General features: G+C 43.4%; 1 protein-coding gene across 2 annotated transcripts in view; it reads right to left on the bottom strand.

Annotated features, from left to right (window-relative positions):
- The window catches only part of LOC148003865 (uncharacterized), a 45,636-nt gene that overhangs the window by 15,319 nt on the left and 15,317 nt on the right, over positions 1-15,000 (bottom strand). The window contains exon 2 of one of the 2 annotated variants that reach the window (XM_087569035.1): positions 7,732-7,815. The exons of the other annotated variant lie outside the window; for it this stretch is intronic. The gene's annotated coding sequence lies outside the window, so the exon portion shown is untranslated. Of the gene's footprint in view, positions 1-7,731; positions 7,816-15,000 lie in introns of those variants that run through there. 2 annotated transcript variants of the gene reach the window in all.

Raw genomic sequence — 15,000 nt, 5'->3', positions numbered from 1 at the left:
GTTTGTATTATAACTTTATTTATAAAAGATAATCTTGAAAATCCGTAGAAAGGTGACTGGCATGAAGTCAAATACGGAGTCACCTACTCAGAAAGCAGCTGTGAAGAGGCACTGAGAGAGGGGAGAATGCTGACTATCTAATGCTGATTAAAAACACGCAGGCTCCGAAACACGGTTAGCATCAAGACCAAGTCCACGCCCCTAGATTTTTCTGTCTGCATGTGCACACATGTTAGAACATTCAAACCAGTGATGTCAGCGCTCACTGCTTTACAGAGAAAGACCTGACAGTTTGGAAGTATTGTTTGCATGATGATTGTATTTAATTCTTATATTTGCTAATTTCCTAAATTAAACAATTACAATTCAAGAAAACCATGGGAGGAAGTATAACCCCTCTGAAAACTAACTTTGGTTAATTTCTTTGGTGCCACGTGGCTTCTGATAAATAGAATTACAGAATAATGAAAATGACTTTCTGTGCGAGTCTAACAGAGGCTCCTCTGCTTAGAGAAAGTGGAAAAGCAGCTCCAAGTCCCTCTTTGGCAAGAGCGGCCACAAAATTATGAAGAAAATTTCCCACGTCAGCACTCAGATCTCTGCCCTGGATAACAGTCAGATCATTCTCATGTGAATCACAAAACAACGACGACGACAAATTTAGAGACTTAGACAAAGCTTTGAGCTAGTAAGGTGAGTGCCCAGATGGCCGGGTACCCGGCTGTGACCTCAGAAACAGCAGTTGTGCATCTCTATGGAAAGTAGATAACAGTGGTGTGGATCCTAGACAGAGCTTTTCAGCCAAGGTAATTGTTCATTTCTCAGCGCTGTCTTTATTTCAATAGCAAAAAAACTTTCACGGTATGTTTTACGCCAGTTAAAACGTATTTGGTCCCCATAATCCAACGCACCTCGCGCTACATTTTAAGATGGCGTTTTAAAAAGTTATTTTCCTACCTCCACCGAGCCTGTAAGCAGACTTGAAGAGCCGTTGAGATGCTGATTGCTTTGCATATGAAGCCAGGATTACAATTTCCCGGAATAAACAAATACCAACCAGCAAATATTTACTGGGTGTTTTCCTTGCTGCAAGAATCATGTCAAGTACTGAAAGGAAATTAGGCCCAAATCAGTTCCCAGATACGTGCAAGATAAGGAAATTGTATTTTTCGAAAATGTGGCCTAACGATAACTGCTGAATATGTATGAACATGAATAATTAGCCAACCCTTCTACTTGACTTGTTAGATCCTTCTCTAAATAACTGGGAATGCTCCGTTGCCTTGCAGTGCCGGCAAGGCAGTCCTAACGAAGTACTTAGCATGTTAAGTATTTCAGGTGTGTATTCAACAGCATCAGGCAAATCCACACTGTTGTGCACTGACTGCCTTTATTCATTACCGAAATCTTCATCTTCCCCAGCCACGGCTGTATCTATTAAACGGCCATGTCCCACTCCTCTTGTCTTGGTCATTGTTCTACTGCTATAAAGAGAGACGGTGACCCCGGGAAGCATTTCGTTGGAGCGGGCTTGCAGTTTCACTAGGTCAGTCCACTGTCCTCACCGCTGGGGAGCGTGGCCACACATTAGCAGACGTGGTTCTGGAGAAGCAACTGAGAGTGCTACATCTACATCCGCAGGCAGGCAGGCAGCGGGAAGAGAGAGCTACTAAGCCTGCCTTGGGTTTTTGTAACCTCAAAGCCCATCCTTCCTCCAACAAGGCCACACCTACTCCTGCGAGGCCACGCCTCCTAACTCTTCTCAAGTCAAGCCATTCCCTGATCAGCGAGTATTCAAACGTGTAGGATGGTACAGCAGCCGTTCTTACTCAAACTTCTCTGCCTTCCTTCCTTCTCTCAGGACCAGCGTTCTGTTTTCCGTTTGCCAATACTGTGTCTTGTGTAACTGAAACCAAAGCGTAGTTTTCCTTCTACGCCTGACTTATTTCCTTTAGCACATCTTCACGGTTCTTCCATGTTTGGGCTGGTGTCCTGATTTCATGCCTTTTTCAATGCAAAATAATTAATAAACCATGCCACGGTCTGTGGTTTGTTCATGAATTCACCTATTGTTGGGTTATTACATTTTTTTTTCCCTTTTAGGTATCTGTGAGGATTGCTGTACTGGTGTAAAATATTCATTTTTGCGACTATGTACCCAGAGATTAAACTCCTACATGAATCTGTTTTTGAAAACCCCAACTTTCATTATCATATCTTTTGTTAATGACCGTGGAATCCAGTCTTCATACTACATTTCAGACAGTCTAAGTTATTCTGTTCTTTCGTTGTATCATGTAAAATCCTAAGCAAAAGAAACGAAAGGGCTGCTTATAAATCTACAGCCTAAGCTTAATTTCCCAGTAATGCCATTCTTACCCTTTCTCCAGTGGTGTCATTTATAAACATTCTTCTTGTTTCCGGGCCCCGTCTAGCTTCTTTGTTTGAGTGACAAACATCAGGGCACGAAAGTGCCAAACTTCTGTCCTTGTCTCCTGTAAGTTCCGTCCCAACTAGCAACACATTCTTATCTACAACTTCCAGATAACCACACGTATTTTCATAATGCCACAGAAGCTCACAGTTCTGCTGTTAAAATAATAGTTGCTTAATGGGACGAATTCCAGCCAAGTGGAACAAGGATGTACTAATAGTGTGCTTCAGATCAAAGTCGGGTCCTCTTCCCAACAAAATACTCTCTTTCTTACCATCTCAGACTTCATGTAACCCAAGCACATCATAGTAAAGAGATAGTACAACCTATTACATGACACTGTCTTAAAAAAAAAAGACACTTCTTAGAATGAGCAGTCTTCTACTAATTTTAAATTACACAAGGTAATTCATCTCCACTATTCATGGAACTATAACCTAGAGCTAAAAAGTCACCATTTTTCAAACTATTCACTGTAAATTACTGACCACTTGAGAAGAGAAATGTAGTTTCTACTGAAAAGAAAGAGTTATTATGCTTCGCATGCAATCCATAACTTAAAGACACCCATGGCATGATGAAATTATTAGAGTCTTTCTCACAAAGCAAAGAGCTTAATAACTCACTGCCACCTTCATCAAAGCAGCTGAGTTATGGAGCTCAGGAATGATAATTGCCCTTCAGATAAAGTATGTGGGGTGGTCACTTATTATACATTTTTATTTTTAATACATAAATTCCACACCTGGTTCACAACAGGGTAAGGCAAGCTGAATTAAGTGGTTAAGTCAGAAGACAATCACTTCATATCTGTTCACTTCTTACCCAGGACATAAAGCATACGCTTTTGATTACCATTGGGTTCTGTGCCGAGTACTGAAATCTGCTGGAGCCGTCTACGTGCAAATTAGATGACAGAGGACATTACTCAAGTGTTCTCACAGTGTGAAAATGCTAAAGACTGTTTTTTTTTTAATTGTACAAATGCCTTACAACTGCAGTCATTAAAATAGAAACTGTCTTAGTTACTTCTCTGTTGATGTTACAAGACAGTTTATTTGGGGCTTATGGTTTCAGAGGATTAGAGTCTGTGACGATGAAGCAAGGCTACGGAGGCAGGAACAGGTGAGATATTGCATCTTGATTTGAAAGTAGGAGACAGTGGGAGGGAGAGAGTGGGAGGAGGGGTGGGGGAAAGAGAGAAAGGGATGGAGGGGAACTGGGAATGGTACAAGTCTTTTGAAACCCCAAAGCCAAAGTGACATATTTCCTCCAAACAAGGCCACACCCACTAATCCTTACCAAACAGTTCAACTAACTGAGGACTAATTATTCAAATATATGAGCCTATGGAGGCCACTGTCATTCAAACCACCACAGAAACAAATGAGTTAAGTCTCTCTGTGAAGTCTCTCAACCATGACAATAACTTCATGTAACATCTGTCATATAGACATGATTAATAAGCCCCACCTAATACACTATATAAACTAAGGTGCTTAATTATTATTTAACGAACTTGTATTCCTTAAATAGGGACCATAAATAAATACAGGAAATACCCAAATCTCCTCAGACAAGTGACGCTTTGGGTTTTAATCTCAGGAAAGCCCCATAGTAGGGTGACTTCACAGGGGCCACAGGCACCCAGAAGTATTCTGAAATCCAGATTTGCTTGCTTCGAGGTCACCGAAGCTCTCTCACAGCAATAAAGCTAACGGGGGGAGGGGGTCCCGTTCACACTCGGGTAAATAGTTGAGAGTTCACTATGGTACGTTTTCTACACCTTTGTATCAAGGTTTAGAAATCTGTTCCAACCAAGGCCAGTCCCAGCACATGGAAACCCGAAGTTACAAAGGACAGTGTGACCTCTATTTAGAACATGTCCAGAATTAACTCAGCTCGTGGGATCTACAGGGCTCTAGCCGAGCTTAGAAACACAAAGATGGAGAACTACATCTATCCCTCTCTGCCAGCTCACAACCTCAACTTTGCTGGGCTGATAAGAGTGTGGACTGTGAAACCATCTGGGGAGGAGGACAAATAAAGAGCTAATGGGGAAGCATTTGTTCTAGGCCTTCTCCCCACTACACCGAGTTCTAGACTAACTGGAGAAGATTTGCGAAGTTTGTGAAATTTAATCATTACGCGTCTAAAACAGCCGCTGCCAGACCTAATTGACAAGTATCTCATGGAAAGGATAATCCCACCAGCACTGAGTCGTAAGATCTAAATCTACCGCCTGTGCTGTGCTCCTGTTCTTAGTCCAGCTTTTGCCCCCCATGATCTGCAGAAAGACGGAATTCTTGCCTGCCAGGTGTGTTACCCCCCTGTGTGTTTATACGTTAACTCCTCCACATGCTGTCCCAATGCTCTTCTGAGTTCCAAAACGTAAATGCTTCTGATGCACTTGCTTACAGCAGAGGTCCTCAAACTTTAAGCAGTGGTAGATTTACCCATGAGCTTGTTAGTACAAGTGTGGACAAAGCTTCCTTTTCTCTTTTTAGGTGAAACCAGATAGAACCCAATAAAGTTCAACTGAAAAAAAAAACTTCAAAAAAAATGAAGAAGAAAACAAGAAACCAATACTAAATTCACTCCCATACTAAATTCACCAGCGGTGAGTCTGATGAGGGGGCAGGGCAGGAAGGGATCTGAAAGGACAGAGCTTGATTCTGGCCCTCTGTTCCTGAAACATGGGAACCCGGTGTTGATTTGGAAATTCTCCTATGCCTGTGATACTATTTTATACTTAATATATGTCCAGGGGACTGGTGGTAGAAGTGGGTGTAACTTCAACTTCTTAAACAAATACAGGATGTCCAACTACGTCCAACGCATTTTGCAGTAATGACCTCAAAAATCTCTCTTTCCTCTGGAGACTAAGCAAAGCGTAAAACACATAAGGAAGGGGCTTTGTAGAATCCTTTCATTTCAGATTCTCCTTCCTCCCTGCTATGAATGTCAGCCCAAAGCCCTGCTGTCCTGTGCTGACCAGAGAAGCTCTGACAGCCTAGAAAGGGCCAGTTCATGTTTGGCACGCACCTTACGGAGGTCCTGAGGAATGCTTTCACCTTTGAAGAAAACGCAGTGCGTTCTGGAGGAGCTCAGGTTTGAAATCTCCTGAGCTCTTAGGGAATGTCAGCTTCACAAACAGGATGTGATGGTGACCTGCCTTCCCTCAATTCCACTCTTCAGGCCTGGAGCAGGCAGACTTCACAAGGCAGCCAGCTTCCCCTATGACCTCGCCCAAGCAGGTTTCTTTAGCATTTCTTGTCTCCTCTCATGAAGGAAATGATAATAAAGGGACCATAAGGGAACTGGAAACACTGAAAAGGTACAGTCCTTAGAGTGACGCCCACACAGGAGAAGCATCATAGAAATGCTGTTACTATCTTAAGATTTGAAAATGCCTCCAGACCTGGTCTATGAACGCAAGTCCCTATAGCTACCGGCTAAGCTCACTCAGTTTCCTCGGCATGTGTGACAAAAGTCACGTTTTCAAAGAAATAAATGTGATTTTTGCCTTTTACTTCCTATCAAACCTCAGAGCTTGAAGACAGTTACATTATTTTTTTACAAACACGGGCTGACTGACAGCTACACAAAGTGGCACAAATTGTGCATTGAGGTCAAGGTCCTGGTCCAGTTAAACCATGAGCACACATTGGCATTAAGGGTTCATTCCCGCTGCCTGGAGGATGAACACATACCCACCCACTGGATGACTAATGGTCCTCCAGGAACTAAGATTCCGGGTTTGTAATGTACAACACTGATGTTGCCCTTGTCCGAAGGAAAGTCAGTCAGTCTTACCAGAGGACTGTCCTGTGGCAATCTTCCTTGACCTTCTAGGTCTGCGAGCTTTTACATTACATAATACATTACCTCATACTCCGCACACTTATCTGGTAAGTCATAAAATTAGATAATATCAGCGCCCCCAAATGAGGACATACTCAAAGCTCCCTCTGCTAGGTAAACTTGGCAGGGAAAAGAAAATGTCTATCCTCACAGTCTGCCGAGTTTTTAGCCATATTAACGAAGGTGATATCACTCTAATGGCAGCGCTCCTGGACTTGGTAGAGACCTCAGAGCGGCGCTTCTAAACCTGAAGCAATTTTGCTCCTTTGCCCTTCAGAGAGACCCGGGAGCATCTGAGTCATTCGCGTTATCTCAGATGAGAGGGAGGCTGGCATCCTCTGGGATCTGACAAACTGTGTAGTCGCTGAGACTACACCTCAGGGAGGCTGGAGCTCACGGGGAGCAGTAGCACCTCCTAGTGGGCAGTTCGGGAATCTGGTTGCTAGCGCTATGTAAGAAGGCTCAGTCCCAAAGACCTGAACAAAGACCTGGGCACTTTCTAGTTACCATGGACAAGCTCCACTCACCACACAAGTGATAAACCTCTTCATCTGTTTCTGAACCTAGAACCCAACTCTAGATACAAAACCCTGTATTTGAAAGTGAAAAACTTGCTCGATTTGGAATTTTGCCAAGAGTTGATCATTGTGAAAATGTCCTGTGATCAACGATAATAGTTTAAGGTATCCCCATGGCCATTAAAACAACAACCATTGATCTTCGTGGGTAGCTGGCGTGTCCAGTTATTTAGTCTATAAACACATGTCTGGAATGCTTAGCTATCTATGTCCTCCAGTATACTTGCAACTAAATATTTACACGCCGAAGTATTTCGTTATACATTTCTTGTATTACTCTTTTTTGTTCTATTTCAGCATTGCATGTTTTGAAGTCACACGAGTAGGTGGGTTATATTACATGTGGCTTCTGTTTCTTGGTGGCTGAAGAGATGCTCAGTGGTAAAGCGCACTTGCTGTTCTTACAGTGGACATAGGTTCAGTTCCCAACACCCACGGGGCAGCTCACAACTATCTGTAACTCCAGTTCCAGGGATCCGGTGCCTCCATCCGGCCTTCAATATAACCGGGCGTGCACAAAAGACTCTCACGCGCATGCAGCTACAACACTCGGACACTTAAAAACAGAAGAAGCATGGTTCCTATGCGAGGCAGCTACACCCTCCATGGGAATTGATGATCTTTGTTCAGATTCCCTCTGTCCGTCCCTTCACTTGGTAGGAATCAGTTGCAAACCCAGAGGAGCACCCAGCAGAACTTCTGGCGTCAAGGACTCATGTCTGCACAAGAGGTCATTCCTTCTTAAATCTATGCAACCACTAAACCTCAGAACAAGGGGCTACCTACTTCAAATGCAAACAAAGTATGCCTCCAACCAATGGGGAACTTGACCTTCGTGGCATCTGCATGTAGGACCTTACCATCCGGACCAAGACCAGGACAAACAATCCACCAGGAAACAGCTGTGCATTTTGCTTGTTGCCTCACACCATCCTCTTCCTCCCAGGAACAAAGGGAAGGGAAAAGGGAATGAGTCACTGCAGAGGGCTAATTTGGCAAGCTTAAATCACCTCAGGTCTAGAGTTTCCTTTGGAACAAAATGCCACAGACCAGACTGTAGAAGGGAAACAATAAGAACCATCCAGAGAAGCAGTCCCCTGTCTCATTTTATCCATTCATATGGGGTCCAGTTTTCATTGCATTCTAAGTACCGGGGAGACCAAATGCCAGTTCTGATTACTCTGAGCCCTTAATGTGATTTTTGGTAATATTACAAATCTCCTTCCTGAAACCTTCATTTTCCCTCCTGTTTACTTGTTAGGCAAACATTAATTGAGTGCATCTCGTTGAAAATACTGTAGAGAAGGCTCTAGGGAATTATAAAGTAGAAGACAATCTGTCTGCCTCTGACAATATTACTACCTAGGAAGGAGACAAAACAAATATAAATGTATAAACACAACTGCAGGGCAGAATCAAGGAGACTGCCAAAGAGCAGCGCACGAGTATTAAAGGGTCAGAAACCACGGCTTAGAGAACAGGCTTGCTTATGGGGCCGGTAGAAGGCAGTTCTCTTAGGTCTCGATTTTAATTTTCTGTGGTGCAGGTTTTCCTCCCACTAACTTTTTCTATCTGCTGTGGGGGAGGGGGATCCCAAGAAGTGCTCACTGGGAAACTAACCGCCTTTTCAGTGTGAAGTCACAGGGGCCTGAAAGAGAAGTGACAGTTGGTGTGCTCCAGGCAGACAGAAATTTGGCAAAGAACCTTTCTTTGACACCATCCCAGGAGAAAAATAAAGAGAACCACTTCAAACTCGTCTCTAATCTCAAAACACCACATTTCCCCTTATTTTTTCACCCATAATAACGGAGGACAGTAACTCCGGTGACCTCCATTTTTCGGGGAAATGGAAAAACGGGCTTAAGCCAGCAAAGCCACCTATTTCAGGGGAGAACACCTTCACATAATAACCAGGCCCTAGACAGAAAGGTGACATTTTGGTTTCTCGTTTACTCAAACATGAATCACTGCCCTCTCAGGCAAAGGGCATTTTAATCACAGAATCTCTGGGGGGACAAAAAGGCATGTTTTGGGGTGAATTTTTAAATTCTCTAGTAGAGTCACTCTCAAGAAAGCACATCCTTGCCTTGTAAGTTTCTACTCTCACGATGGTGTTTCATTGTCCTAAGCTTCATTAACTCATCTGATATGTACGGGACACCTGGTAAACTTACACAGTTCCCTCCCATTCTAGGGGATGCGCCACAGTCAGGAAGGAAGGGAGGTATATGGCTGAAAATTACTATTGTTGTTGTTGTTATAAATTAGATGCAGAAAAAGGAGTAGGGCAGAGATTAAGAATTTGAGGTGACTACAATTTTGCATAAGGTGGTTAGGTAGGTCTCGATGAGACCATGGCAGTTGTCAATTAATACAAAACACACCTTTTTTCCTCAAGACTACAGGTCACCATTTCCACACCTTCCACGACTAGTTTTTACTGATGCACAGACATTTTGGAAAGGTCCACTTCACGTGAGAGGCCCGACATACAAAAAGCTACGTACACTCACAATATGACCTTCCCAGGGTAAACGTATTCGAGATTCCCACAAGAACAGGTTAGCGAGCACAGAAGGGGTTCTTCCTAGAGAGAATGGAGAAACCAAAGCACTGACCAGCATCTCTAAGATGACTCATCGTCCCTAATGCGACAGTGTGGAACGGGTCAACATAACTGAATGTCCGTGTGCTCTCCCAATGCAGAAGGACAACCGTGTGAAAGTCAGTTACTTAGTAGGGCAGTCACACTCAAGTTCTGGAGACACCATATAGCTCTGTGAGTAACAAGTCACGTGACTGACGTGTCGCCTGAAGTGGTTAGGAGCACGCATCCGTGTTTGTCACCTGAAAGTTTAGCTCTGGAGATAGAAAAAATTTTCACAAAATAGGATTCCTCAACTCATACAAAATACAAACTTATAGACCGAGGACTGTGTCTGGTTGACAGCACCGTTTTGCGACAGTTTTGGACCACGTTCCAGGGAACTAAATTACCTAGGTAGAGTCCAAAAAAAGTATTTTTAACGGGAAGAGATTATTATTCAATTAATGCCATCGAATGTGTTTGCAAAAAATCTATTAAACAAATACTTTGCACTGTGTAAATACATCACGGCATACATAAAATTCAGCGAAGTGTAACATTATAAGACCACCACAGCAAACACTCAGACGAATACTTTTGTGGGAAGACAGAATTGGTGTTTTTAGGGTAGGGGGATGGTGCATAATGTGTGCACATGTTACATGTGTGTGTGCCCAAGTGTGCAACTGTGTGTACATATATGGAAGTCTAAACAGGAAACAAGGTGTCTTTCTCCACTGCTCTTTACCACAGTACCTTGAAGCAGGGTCTTTCACTGAACCGGAAGCTCATTACTTTGGATAAATTGGCTGGCCAGCAATGGGCCTGTCTGGCTTCTAGCCCCAATGCTGGGGCCTGAGGTGTATGCAGGCGTCCTCAGACTTCCAAGTCTGTGCTGGCCATTTGAACTTACCCTTACCGTCTCCCCAAACCCCATGTTGATAAACACAGATGGAGATGGCTGTGCGGATTTATCTCCAATAACTGAATCTTCTAAATGATTATCTTTGATAATTCACCATGAAAATGAAAATCATACCTATGAAAAAAATTCCACCACGGAACAAACCTGAAAGGCAAGCAGAGTAAGCCCCAAGATACCTGGCACTCGGTTGATAACCTTAACAACGTGTGCAATCCCTCTTGTGTGTGGTAGGAATGAGCGAAGGACAAAAAGAATTTAAGTATGCAGTAAGTGCGTGAAAAAACTGCTAAGTATCAACAGTAATTGAAGAGATGATGATGGCTAAACCACAGGTACTCATTCTATGCAGACGCTGCCTTTACCTTTCCATGTCTGCCTTAACTATCTCCACATAATCGTCAGAGGTAAAAAGAAAAACCCTCCCTTCCTTATTTTCGAGAAGAAGAAACTGGATCTCAGAAAGGTCCGTCCCCATCCCAATGTCAAGCCTCACTTCAGAGGAGCTTCCATAATCCTGCTCGCACAGATGAGGGTCAGCCTCCATAAGCAAGGTACAAAGGAGAGAGTGTAAAAAACAAAATACATAAAAACCACTAAAACTATAGCATGTTGTGACACAGAACTATTTAAAGTTTTCTAATTTCAAGGCCTGTAAAATACTGTCAATGTACAGTCACGACAGCTTTTAAGACAGAGGTCAGTAGTTATAACAGAGACCAAACCAACCTATAAGGTCTACTTAGCTTCTGGGCTTTGACAGGGTGTGTGCTATTCCCCCACATGAAATATGAAAACCTGGCCTTTCTTCTGTACTGCCACAGTACATGGTAATCAAATACAATATAAAATAATGGTTGCATATATTTAATAACCCAACAATCTCAGTTTAATCACAGAGAAATGGAAATTCATAGAAATGTTTCTGTTGAAGATGTCATTGGAGCAGAGCAGGTCAAAGGGTGAGCCACTCAAGACCCTGGGTCAAATTCACAAGACAGCCAAGAAAAACAAAAACGAAGAAATAGCCACATCAGTAAAAATGCTGTAGCAATCTGAGGCCAGAACACGAGACCCTAGGGCCTAGGAACAGGGCCAGGAGGAGCGCACAGTTAAATACAGAGTCAAAGTCCGCACTTCTGGGGAACAAAACAGATTTCCAGATGTATCATCAACACCCATTGAAGCTGGAATCCTGAAATCCTGCCATTCACAACCGTCAGTCCCTCCGAACCACAGCTATCAAGGTATTGTATAACGGTTAATTGAGAAGACCGCTTCAAGGCCGAATGAAACGAAGCTGGAAATATTGCGAGGCTTATGATATTTTTATTTATGAAATCAGAAAGCAGATTCAACCTGGTCTGTTCCTGGCAAAGATAAGCCCAAACCCGACAGTTTACGTTCAGCAAAATGACACCCATCACATAAATTAAAGTAACTGCTCACATTTCGCTCTATGACTGCTGACATTTAACTTGCAAATGCACCGCCTTCGCTCTCTCACTGTGTAAGTGCCAGGAGCTAAGGCGTTGACTTTGAGTTTGACGGCATTTAAGGCACATTTTGACAAACGAAACCAAGGCAAACTTGAGGTGAGGCCATTTTTCCTTTGCAAGAGGTCTGTATAGTTCACAGGGCTGATGACCACAGGGCCATCTCCTGATTTGCATACACGACACTGCGTATAATTCTGAGGAAAATCATATGGTGTGTCCCCCGCCTACCCACTTCCTCCCACCCCCCACCCCGATGCTCTCCTGCCTCAGTGGGCAGAGCAGAGATGCACTGCAGTGAAGAACACACACAAAGCTCTGGTGAGCCTCAGCTTCCTCTTCCACAGCTCAGAATCTCAGCTCACTTTTCCTGCTACATGAGAGGCGTTGGGCGCCGTTAGTCCGTCTACTGTGCGTGAAGCAGCTACAATGTAGCGGGCATTTTGTACGCATAGTTCACGTGCATCATCTCAAGGAACAGTTATAACTATCAAACTATATGAAGTACGTAAGAGAGTCCTGCCCTTCAGAATGGAAAAGCGGAGATACGCAGAGGGGTGTCCAAGACCTAGATCCGGTAAGTGATAGAACCAACCCTTGCCTCACTATCTAATGCCAGAGGAAGCTCCCCCAAGAAACAACAGCAGTTAGTAGGACTCTAAGATACAGAGTTCATCAGGATGAAAACAAACAAGTGTTTCTTCATGAAAATATAAACTTGCATGGGGCTGGACGGATGATGACCCAAGGAACTAAGAATGCTGTTCTTCCAGAGGACTGGAATGAAGTTCCCAGCACCCACATCGAGTGGCTCACAAACTCTTGCAGGATACCCAACCCTGTATTCTGGCCTCCACGGGCACCCGTAGGCATGTGGTACATAGACACATCCTCAGACATATATGCATACACATAAAATAAAAATTAAAAGTCTTTAAGCCTAGTCTCAACCTTCTCGTATAGCATAGCCCTCTGAAGGAGCCTCGAAGCCACTGGGACTGAAAACTTCCGGAATGCTGTTTTCCTTAACAAAATCTGGGGCATCTAGAGTTACTTTAGTTTGAAATACTTCAAAATTCCAGGCGGCTGCAAACATCAATTTCTTCTCCTCAGGATTCTGAAGGCTCTCTTCTATCTTCCCTCCCTTTGTGAGCCAGCAGAAAATGCTAGGCTAAGCCACTAGGCACGCAGACAAAATGCCTAGAGGGAAGAAGCCAGCATCACCACCAAGTATGTGAGTGGCAGAAAAACTGCTTGGTAAACATTACAAGGTGGGCAAGGGAGCTTAAACCCCAGGGGAGCAGTGTTTAAGGAATACTGCATTCTGCCCTTTCCAAACTAGGTGATCCCTTGGCTGAGAATTCAGCACGAATGACAAAGGACTTCAATTTCGTTCCCACCAGCAAATGGGGTTGTTTTCATTTTAAAAAAGCAACCACAATGATTTAAAAGAATTATATTTTTTTTAGAAATGAAAAAGTTTATTAGGTGCGATCCTCCCAATCCCTGCCAAACTCTAGGCCCTGGAATCAAATATACACTGCACCAAAAAATAAAAACTGTCAAGTGCCGCGGGGCCTCCCTCTCTCAACTGCTTTGAAAGAAATCTGAAAGGCCCAGCAGGAATTTATAACTCCCAATAGATTTAACCAAAAGTTTGTGTTTTTTTTCCCCCAACACAGTCCAACCTTCAAATGACTCCAGTGCACACTTTATGACACAACATGGTAAAAGAATATGTTTAAAAGCAAATAGAAACCCTCTGAGATCCAATACCTCATAGACAATAGCATGAAAGTGATTAACTATTATTAAAGCGGCAACTGATGATATTAGTGGGAATAGTCATCACAAAAATCACAAGAATCATAGCAGGGATGGTTTGCAGCAACATCCTGTCAACCTGTCCGATGACATAGTAGAGTGAGTGCTTACTCTCGCACCAACATAAGGGACTTCAAGTTGACAAGCAAGCCAGAGGGACACAGGCTCCCAAGCCAAACCGTCAAAGCCTGACCTTCAGTCTTGGGTATCTATATGAACCTGGGCAAATGATCTTAGCCTCTAAGTGCTCCATTCTCATTGTTTGTAAACGGAAACAATGACAGCTCCTTCACAAGGCAGCTGTGAGGATTAATTAAAAGGTGTTACAGATCTGCGACATGCTCAGAATAGTGTCTCATGCTGTTGCGAGATGGTGGGAGGCGACCTCAGAGATGATGACACTGAGCCTACATCACTTCTCTAACTCACACTGCTGGTGAATGTCGAAGTGAGTCTGAGCCCAGGCAGACAGATTAGAGCCCATACCCTAAATCACCATATAAAAGCACCTGTATTCTTCAAGAATATATATTCCTATGTTTGTGTCGGGTGAAAGGAAGAAAGTTCATCAACTGTGGCAACTGACTGTAGTGGCTATGGTGTCCAGTGGCTAAGTACCCAGAATGGCAGACCTCCATAGCGCTGCAGAGAGCACACTGAAAACCAGAGGGATCCCAGAGGTCCGGTGAGCCTCATTTCCTACGGTGAGAAAACAAATATACAAACACTCTACCTTGAAAGACAACACCCAATTGTTGAAACAAAGAGAACATTTTAAAACAGTCTTAGCAGGCGCCAGGCACAAATCATCTCTTGAAAATGGCTGACAGACTAGCCCTCAATTCCAGGCCCATGGCGTGCCATGGAATGTCACATTGCCCTCTGTGATGCCACCACTTGAGGGACAGTTCTGGCTTCTTAGTGCGCATGTTTTAATGGGAAAATGTTTCAAAGTTCCCGACGAGCAAGGGAGAAGAGTGCAGACTGGTAACAATAAGTTAAAGATGGGCTTATTTTCATTTTCACGTTAAGTCTTTCATTCCTCTGGAAGTTTAGAAACAGTGAAGGGAACTAATGAAAGAGAAGCAATTAAAGCCTCCTTCAAAACAGCACAGGGCTATCCGGAATGTTAGAGCTCGGTTATGAAAGCTTCTCGGTGAATAACAAAGTAACTACTTGTCTAAGGCAAAAGCCAAGTATCCAATTCCTATTCACTAAAGTGAAAGGAGCTCCCACACAATCTATCTCTCATTGTGATCGCTGTGTCACTCTGCCAAAGGCGGAAAACAGTTTAA

The sequence above is a fragment of the Rattus norvegicus genome, chromosome 9 (assembly GCF_021556685.1).
Source record: "Rattus norvegicus strain SHRSP/BbbUtx chromosome 9, alternate assembly SHRSP_T2T, whole genome shotgun sequence".
NCBI classification, from domain to species: domain Eukaryota; kingdom Metazoa; phylum Chordata; class Mammalia; order Rodentia; family Muridae; genus Rattus; species Rattus norvegicus.
This window is presented reverse-complemented; position numbering and strand designations above follow the sequence as displayed.